The sequence below is a fragment of the Loxodonta africana genome, chromosome 19, assembly GCF_030014295.1.
Source record: "Loxodonta africana isolate mLoxAfr1 chromosome 19, mLoxAfr1.hap2, whole genome shotgun sequence".
Classification (NCBI taxonomy): Eukaryota; Metazoa; Chordata; class Mammalia; order Proboscidea; family Elephantidae; genus Loxodonta; species Loxodonta africana.
This window is the reverse complement of record NC_087360.1, coordinates 67,725,005-67,732,530: the sequence shown is the minus strand read 5'-3', so window position 1 is coordinate 67,732,530 and position 7,526 is coordinate 67,725,005.

The following is a 7,526-nucleotide window of genomic DNA, read 5'->3' as shown; positions in this document are numbered from 1 at the left end:
GAATGTTTAGAAGCTATCCTAAAATGGTGATGAAAAGCATTCATCATATTTGGCTACGCCAAGTTGGAAGTATTCCAACCGTTCATTCGCGCCTCACATTGGTGCTCAGAGAAGCCACGGGCTCCCATCACCTCCGTAATGCAGTCCCCGACATGAGAGGAAGGAAAACATTGCTGTCCCTGAACATGTGGTGCAGTGATTACCCAGTTACTTTCAGAGGACTCAGTCTACCAAAACAATCGTATGTGTAATTGTAATGTGCCACAACAAACGCTGCTTCCCATTGTAATTGCAAGTTTATGACAAATTGACACTTTAACACTTTTCTTTCTTGTTTAGGTAGCAGGGGAAAGACGAGTATTCATCAAGAACACCCATTCCGTCGGCCCTCAGAAAACCTCCAAGTGCACCAGTACTGAGACGAGATAAGCTTTACATAGATTCATAGTGACTTAGAACCTTCTACTGGGCTGCGAAAGGGAGAGATGATAAGTTTTCACAGGCAGTCTGCTTCTGTAAAGATTACAGCCTTGGAAACCCTATGGGGCAGTTCTACTTTGTCCTATAGGGTCACTATGAGTCAGAATCAACTCGATGGCAATGGGTTTGGTTTGGCTTTATACCTGTGGATGTAATCCCACTTTCTCTGATATGTTAATGAGGCCATGTCAGCGTAGGGTGTATCCTAAATATAATCACTTCTGGTTATAAGAAACAGCATAGACACAGAAACAAGCAATGGGAAGATAAAACCCCAAAATCCACTGCTATTAAGTTGATTCTGACTTACAGCAACCCTATAAGACAAGAGTAGAACTGCCCCATAGGGTTTCCAAGGAGTGGCTGGTGGGTTTGAACTGCTGACCTTTTGGTTAGCAACCCAACGTTTAACCACTGTGCCACCAGGACAGATAGATGCCTCATAAAAATCACCAAGGAACCGAGGAATGCAGGGGCTACAGAAGCTGAGACAAGCATCTTCCCCAAAGCTGACAGAGAAAGGGCCTTCCTCCAGAGCCAGTGCCCTGAATTGGACATCTAGTCTCCTGAACTGTGAGAAAATAAATTTCTGTTCTTTAAAGCCACCCACTTGTGCTGTTTCTGTTACAGCTGCACTAGTTAAGAATTGTAATTCTAACTCTAATTATCAGTTACTGCCATGATCGTGCACAAGTCAGGAGTGAGCCTGTGGGTGAAGTCCTGTGTGAGTGGGGCCCTCACTGCGTTCCATTATATAGGTCCTACAGCATCAACAGTGTCACCCCCAGCATCAACAGCATCAACAGAGAAAAAACGGGAGCAAATACTGACATGCCTTGGCTCATAAATTATGTTCCTTCCTTGTAAATCTGAAAGGCTTGGTACTATGATGGTGGTGCAGAAATAATTTCCCAAGGTGGCAGGCAGTAGACGGAAAGTAACTCCTCCCCACCCAGGAAAATACATAGGCTTTTAGCTATATGTGAAGATCAGAGAAAAGACCACGTTCGTGGCATCCAATCATCATTCCAGTTCCTCGCCTGCCAGCAGACCATAGCACTGGAGCACGTACAGGGCTTTATGCTCAAAGATACAACACAGAGTAACAGCAGGAATAATAGCTAATGTTTGCTGCGACTTAAAGAAGCAAGGTATTGTGCTAAGAATTTTAAACATATTATTCCATTTTAAATACTGTCCATAGCCTAAGAGGTGGGTATTATTTTAATAGCCATTTTGCAGCTGAGAAAAATGAGGCTCAAAAACTTGTTGCCATCGAGTCAGTTCTTATTCATGGCGATCTCATGTGTGTCAGGGTAAAATTGTGCTCCATAGGGTTTTCCTTTTTTAATAAATATTTTACTGAGTTTTTGGTGAAAGTTTACATGGCAAATTAGGTTCCCTTAACAATTTCTGTACTTATGGTTCAGTGACATTGGTTACATTTTCCACATTGCATCAGCATTCTTCATATGTCCGTTCTGGTTGTTCCGCTGCCATTAATCCATCATCCCTTGCCCCCCCCCGGACCTTCTCATTTATGCTTTAGGGTAAATGACCATTTGGTCTCATATAGATAATTTTTTTTTTTTTTAAGAAGCACAGGTGATATTGTTTATTTTATGAGCCAATCTATTATTTAGCTGAAAGGTAACCTTTAGGAGTAGTTTCAGTTCAAAGTTTAAAGGGTATCTCAGGGCAATAGTCTCAGGGGTTCCTCTAGTCTCTACCAGTCCAGTAAGTCTAGCCTTTTTTTTTTTTTTTTTTAAGAATTAGAGTTTTGTTCTACAAATTTCTCACATTCTATTCAGAATTGTCTATTGTGTACCTGCTTAGAATGGTCAGTAGTGGTAGGTGGGCACCATCTAGTTCTTCTGGTCTCTGGATAGATGAGGCTGTGGTTCATGTAGGTTCCATAGGGTTTTCAGTGGCTGATTTTTTGGAAGTAGATCACCAGGCCTTTATTTTGAGGTTCCTCTAGGTGGATTTGAACTTCCAACCTCTCAATTAGCAGCTAAGCACATTAGCCATTTGCACCAACCAGAGATTCTAATCCTCTTGTTAGCCCCTCAAATAGAACCCAAAAGACCTGGCCTTTGGCCTTTAACAAGGGCTAAATCAAAACCAAATCCATGGCAGTGGAGTTGACTCCAACACCAGTGACCCTATAGGGCAGAATAGAACTGCCCTATAGGGTTTCCAAAGCTGTAAATCTTTACAGAAGCAGACTGCCACGTCTTACTCCCATGGAGCAGCAGGTGGTTTTGAACCTCTCGTCTTTTGGTTAGTAGTCAAGCCCTTTAACCACCGTACCACCCTAAGTCCTAAGTTCGTGACTGCCACACTCTGCAGTGAGAAATTGCTGATATAGTGCTTCAGTTTCACGACTAAAGAAATGCAAACCCACAGTAATTAGACAGTAGACAAGAACTAATTTACGCAAAGGGAAAGACAACACACAGTATAGGAGAGATCAGCACAACTGGACTAAGTCGAAAGCAAAGATGTTTCTTGAATACAACTGAATGCTTCAAAGACCAGAGTATAGCAGGGACAGGGGTCTGGGAACCATGGTTTCAGAGGACATCTAGGTCAATTGGCATAAAAAAAATGTATTGAGAAAATGTCCTACATCTCACTTTGGTGAGCGGCGTCTGGGGTCTTCAATGCTAGCAAGTGGCCATCTAAGATGTATCAATTGGTCTCAACCCACCTGGAGCAAAGGAGAATGAAGAACACCAAAGACAAGGTAAAGATGAGGCTAAGAGACAAAAAGGGCCACATAAACTAGAGACTACATCAGCCTGAGACCAGAAGAACTAGATGGTGCCCAGCTACCACTGATGACTGCTCTGACAGGGAACACAACAGAGAATTCCCGGTGAAGCATGAGAACAGTGGGATGCAGATCTCAAATTCTTGTAAAAAGATCGGACACAATGGTCTGACTGAGACTAGAGTGAACCTGGAAGAATTCCCAATCCTTTGTTAGCCCAATACTGGAACCATTTCCAAAGCCAACTCTTCAGACAGCAAGGTGTGTATACGTTTTTGTATGAGAGACTGACTTGATTTGTAAACTTCCACCTAAAGCACAATAAATAAAATAAAATAAATAAATGCAAACCCAGAAAGACAATGTGGTCAAAGGGTATAGGTACCAATCAGCAGGTGGGGAGACCTGCCTTCCAGCCCTGCGTTGCCAACACACTGTGCTATCCTGGAGAAATCATCTATTCCCTCTGAGCCTCAAGATTACCATCTGTAAAACAAAGAAGTTTCTTCCAGTTCTAACATTCTGGAGTTAGTTTGTAGCGAGTCAAGGGGAAAACACAGATCATCACATGCTGAGTTCAAAGTTGATGTCACTTCATTAGACTGACTGCTTCTATATAACTATTTACAAAGCGTAGATCTTCCACTGTAATTATGAAAGGGCTTTTAGAGAGTGTTTAATTACATCTTACATTAATTTTTTTCTTATGTAATGCTTATTGAATAAAAAGATGCTCAAAAATAAAAATAATAAAAACAAATTCACCTATAATTCTACTACATTTAGAATGTATTACTCTTAATAGTTTGGTGAGTATATTTCCAGGCCACCCTCCTTTTTGATGCTTACATATGCAGGTTTTTTTTTTTTTAAAACAAAAACATGAGCTTGCTTTTGACTCCTGATACACAGAACAGTTTTTTCCTGTTAACATTCTAAAATATAAACTATAGTCATAATGGCTGCATAGTATTCCACTGAATGGATGAGGTGTAATTGATTAATATCTGCTCTGTTGATTCCATTGTTTTATTTTTTTTTTATTATGACCAACTTGACAGATAGTCTTAGAGCTAAATATTTGTACATAGATACTGTCATCCTTGGGATAAAAGAATACGGAACAAATGCTATATTAAAGACTATGTACTTTAGAAAAGATTTTTAAGTGCTGTTGAAAACTCTACAAAAAGGTTTATTAGTTCCCATTCCAGCAGTGGAATGGGCCTATTTCCCAAACCCTTGGCAACTGTAGTTACTGTGTTTAACAAGTACTGCCAAGCCGTTGTTGACATGTTAGTGTATCTTCAAGGCAGTAGAACACCACAGCTAGGGCTCAGACTCTGGAGCTGGACTGCCTGCTTAAGGGAAGGCTGTGCCACTTGGTAGCTTTATGATCTTTGGAAAGTAGCTTAATCTCTCTGTGTTGGTAAAATGGAGCTCATAATAGGACGTAGCGTGTAGGGTTGCATGTTATATGAAGTACCATAGGTAAAGGGGAGCCCTGGTAGTATGGTGCTTAACAGCTCGGCTGCTAATTAAAAAGCTCAGCAGTTTGAATCCACCAGCTGCTCCTTGGAAACCCTATGTGGCAGTTCTACTCTGTCCGACAGTGGCACTATGAGTTGGGATTGATTCAACCACAATGAGTTTATAGGTAAAGAAAGTAGAACAATGTCTAACATAGTTAAGAAAATCTTAACTGTTAACTATTATCATTTTCTTTAAGGAGCCCTGGTGAAGCCGTGGTTAAGCACTCGGCTGCCAACAAAAGCTTAGTGGTTCGAACCTACCAGCCACTCCGTGGTAGAAAGATGTGGCATTTTCTTTAATTACTCATGAATTCAATCGTTTCATAAACCTATTAGCCATTTGTTTCTTCTTTTCTCAGCTGCTGATTCCTGTGTTGAGTTCATTTTTTTACACTCAAGCATTTTCGTTTCTTACTTTATGAGAAGTCTTTATTATTATTCCTCTACCTCTCACTTATTGCCAATATTGTCAAAATGAAAACACGGAGGCCCGGATAGATTAAGTGTCTCCTCATTACTTTCAATGAGTTGTCCATTTCATTCCATTCTTTTCTTCATGTTCAATCCAGACACAGTTTAATCAGATAAAATTCTGCCTTGTGAACAAACACCGCTGGAGAAAAATTACCTTCAAGGAAACTATAAAATCGATTTACTGCTTTTGATGTTAACCTCCAGTTGTCTTTTGTGATTCAGTTCACATCTTCCAAAAACGTTCCTAACAACACTGCTCTGCTCCACACTTGTGACAGACAGACAGAATTCTAAGATAATCCCCAAGATTTCTAATCCTCTGGGTATATGCCTTTTATAATTTCCTCCCCGTCAGTATGGGTGGGATCTGTGAAAATCACTGAATTTTACTCTCACGATTAAGTTATATAACATGGCAAAAGTGGAGGGATTTGCTGATGTGATGAAGGTCCCAAATTAGTTGATATGGGATTACTCAAAAGGGAGAGGATCCTGGGTGGGCCTGAATTCATCAGCTGAAAACCTTCCTGAAAAGTGTGATTCTCCTGCTGGCTTTGAAGATGTAAGCTGCCATGTGAGAGGGCCTGTGAGAGGGCACATTGCAGGTAACTGTAGGGTCCTCTAGTAGCTGAGACCAGCCCTCAGCAAGCAAGAAAAGACTTCTGGCCTACAACTTCAATGAACAGAATTCTGCCAATATCATGTCTGTTTGAAAGAAGACCCTGAGCTCCAGAAAGGAACAAAATTTAGCTGACACCTTGACAGAGGACCCAGCCAAGCCACGTAAGAACCCCTAACTCACAGAGATATTAAGTGTAATTTGTTTTACACCACTAAGCTTGAGATAATTTTGTTATATAGAAATAGAAGATTGGTGGTTCAAACCCACCCAGCCGCTCAATGGGAGAAAGATGTGGCAGTTTGCTCTGTAAAGTTTACAGCCTTGAAAACCCTATGGGGCAGTTCTACTGTGTCCTATAGGGTCACTATGAGTCAGAATCGACTCGATGGCAGTGAGTTTTTAACATGGGACTTCTGTTTCTTCTCTGTATTCTCATATCTCTTGGGCATAATTTGATAATGCTCTTGCCTTGTTTTATCAAAGCTTTCTGTTGATATGTGGGTCTCCTTTGGCAAACTGTCCATTCTGTGAAAGTAAAGGTGACATTTCCTTCCCTTTTATATCCAACAAACCTAACAGGTATTTGGAAAATGCCTAATTAAATCCCCAGTTATAAGCATGAAGATTTGCAGAACTACGTATCCATAAACTGACCGAGACCCTCTGGACCACAAGCACCTTTATTATAAAGATACAAAGATATAAAGACAGACGTTATAAAAGTCTTTAATCCATACGTAGCTCTAAACTTAACTACAGTAGTAAATAAACTGGCTTCAGTAGAGGTGGTAAGATTTGTTTGTTTTTTAAGAATATGGAAAGAGCACCTGACTTCTAGTATCTTCTACTAACTAGCTGTGTGACCTTGGGCATGACATTTGACCTCTTTGACCTTAGTGCTCTTGTTTCTAAATGAAATAGTTTGACTCATAGGAGGGTCTCTAAGGCCCTTTGCAGGTTCAACATTTTAAAATTCTATGATGTCTAAGACTAGAGAACACCTGTATTTGAAAGAAAAGAGGAAAGAGACAAGGAAAAGATTAACATCCTATTCCCCAGATTTAAGCATCTGTGCCGTAAACTTGGAGTTTCTTATTAAATGGAGCAGGGGAAAAAAGAATAGGGGGAAAATAATTATGAAAAAAAAATTAAAATAGCTTTTACCAAATAGGACTGCATTTAGGATAAGAATGTCTTTAGAATTCTATTAATGGGATTAAAACATTACTGGGTTGCTCTGGTCACCTGATCTGTGGCTATTCAGATATAGAAAAAGCTGTGAGAGAATTCTGATTTTTAGAAGAAAAGATAAGAAATCGACAGAGGGCAGGTTACCGCTAGAAATAGTGGCCCTGGTGTTTTTATTCAGCGCCAGAGTCATTCCAGCTTAGCTCACTTCTATATGAAAATGAAACTAATCAGCTTCAGCGCATGAAACCATTAACTACTGCTTCAAAGCTGCTGCCTTTCTCAAAGGTTAAAGAGGGCCCCCCTAGTAGCAACAGGAATTTTGCAAGTGATGTGTGTCCCATTGCATATGATAATTAGTTTCCCTATAAATATAATTTGTTCTGCAGATTAACATTTTGCGTCCTCATTAGATAGCAAACATTTCCATATTCAACCCACAAGGCTGCCAGAG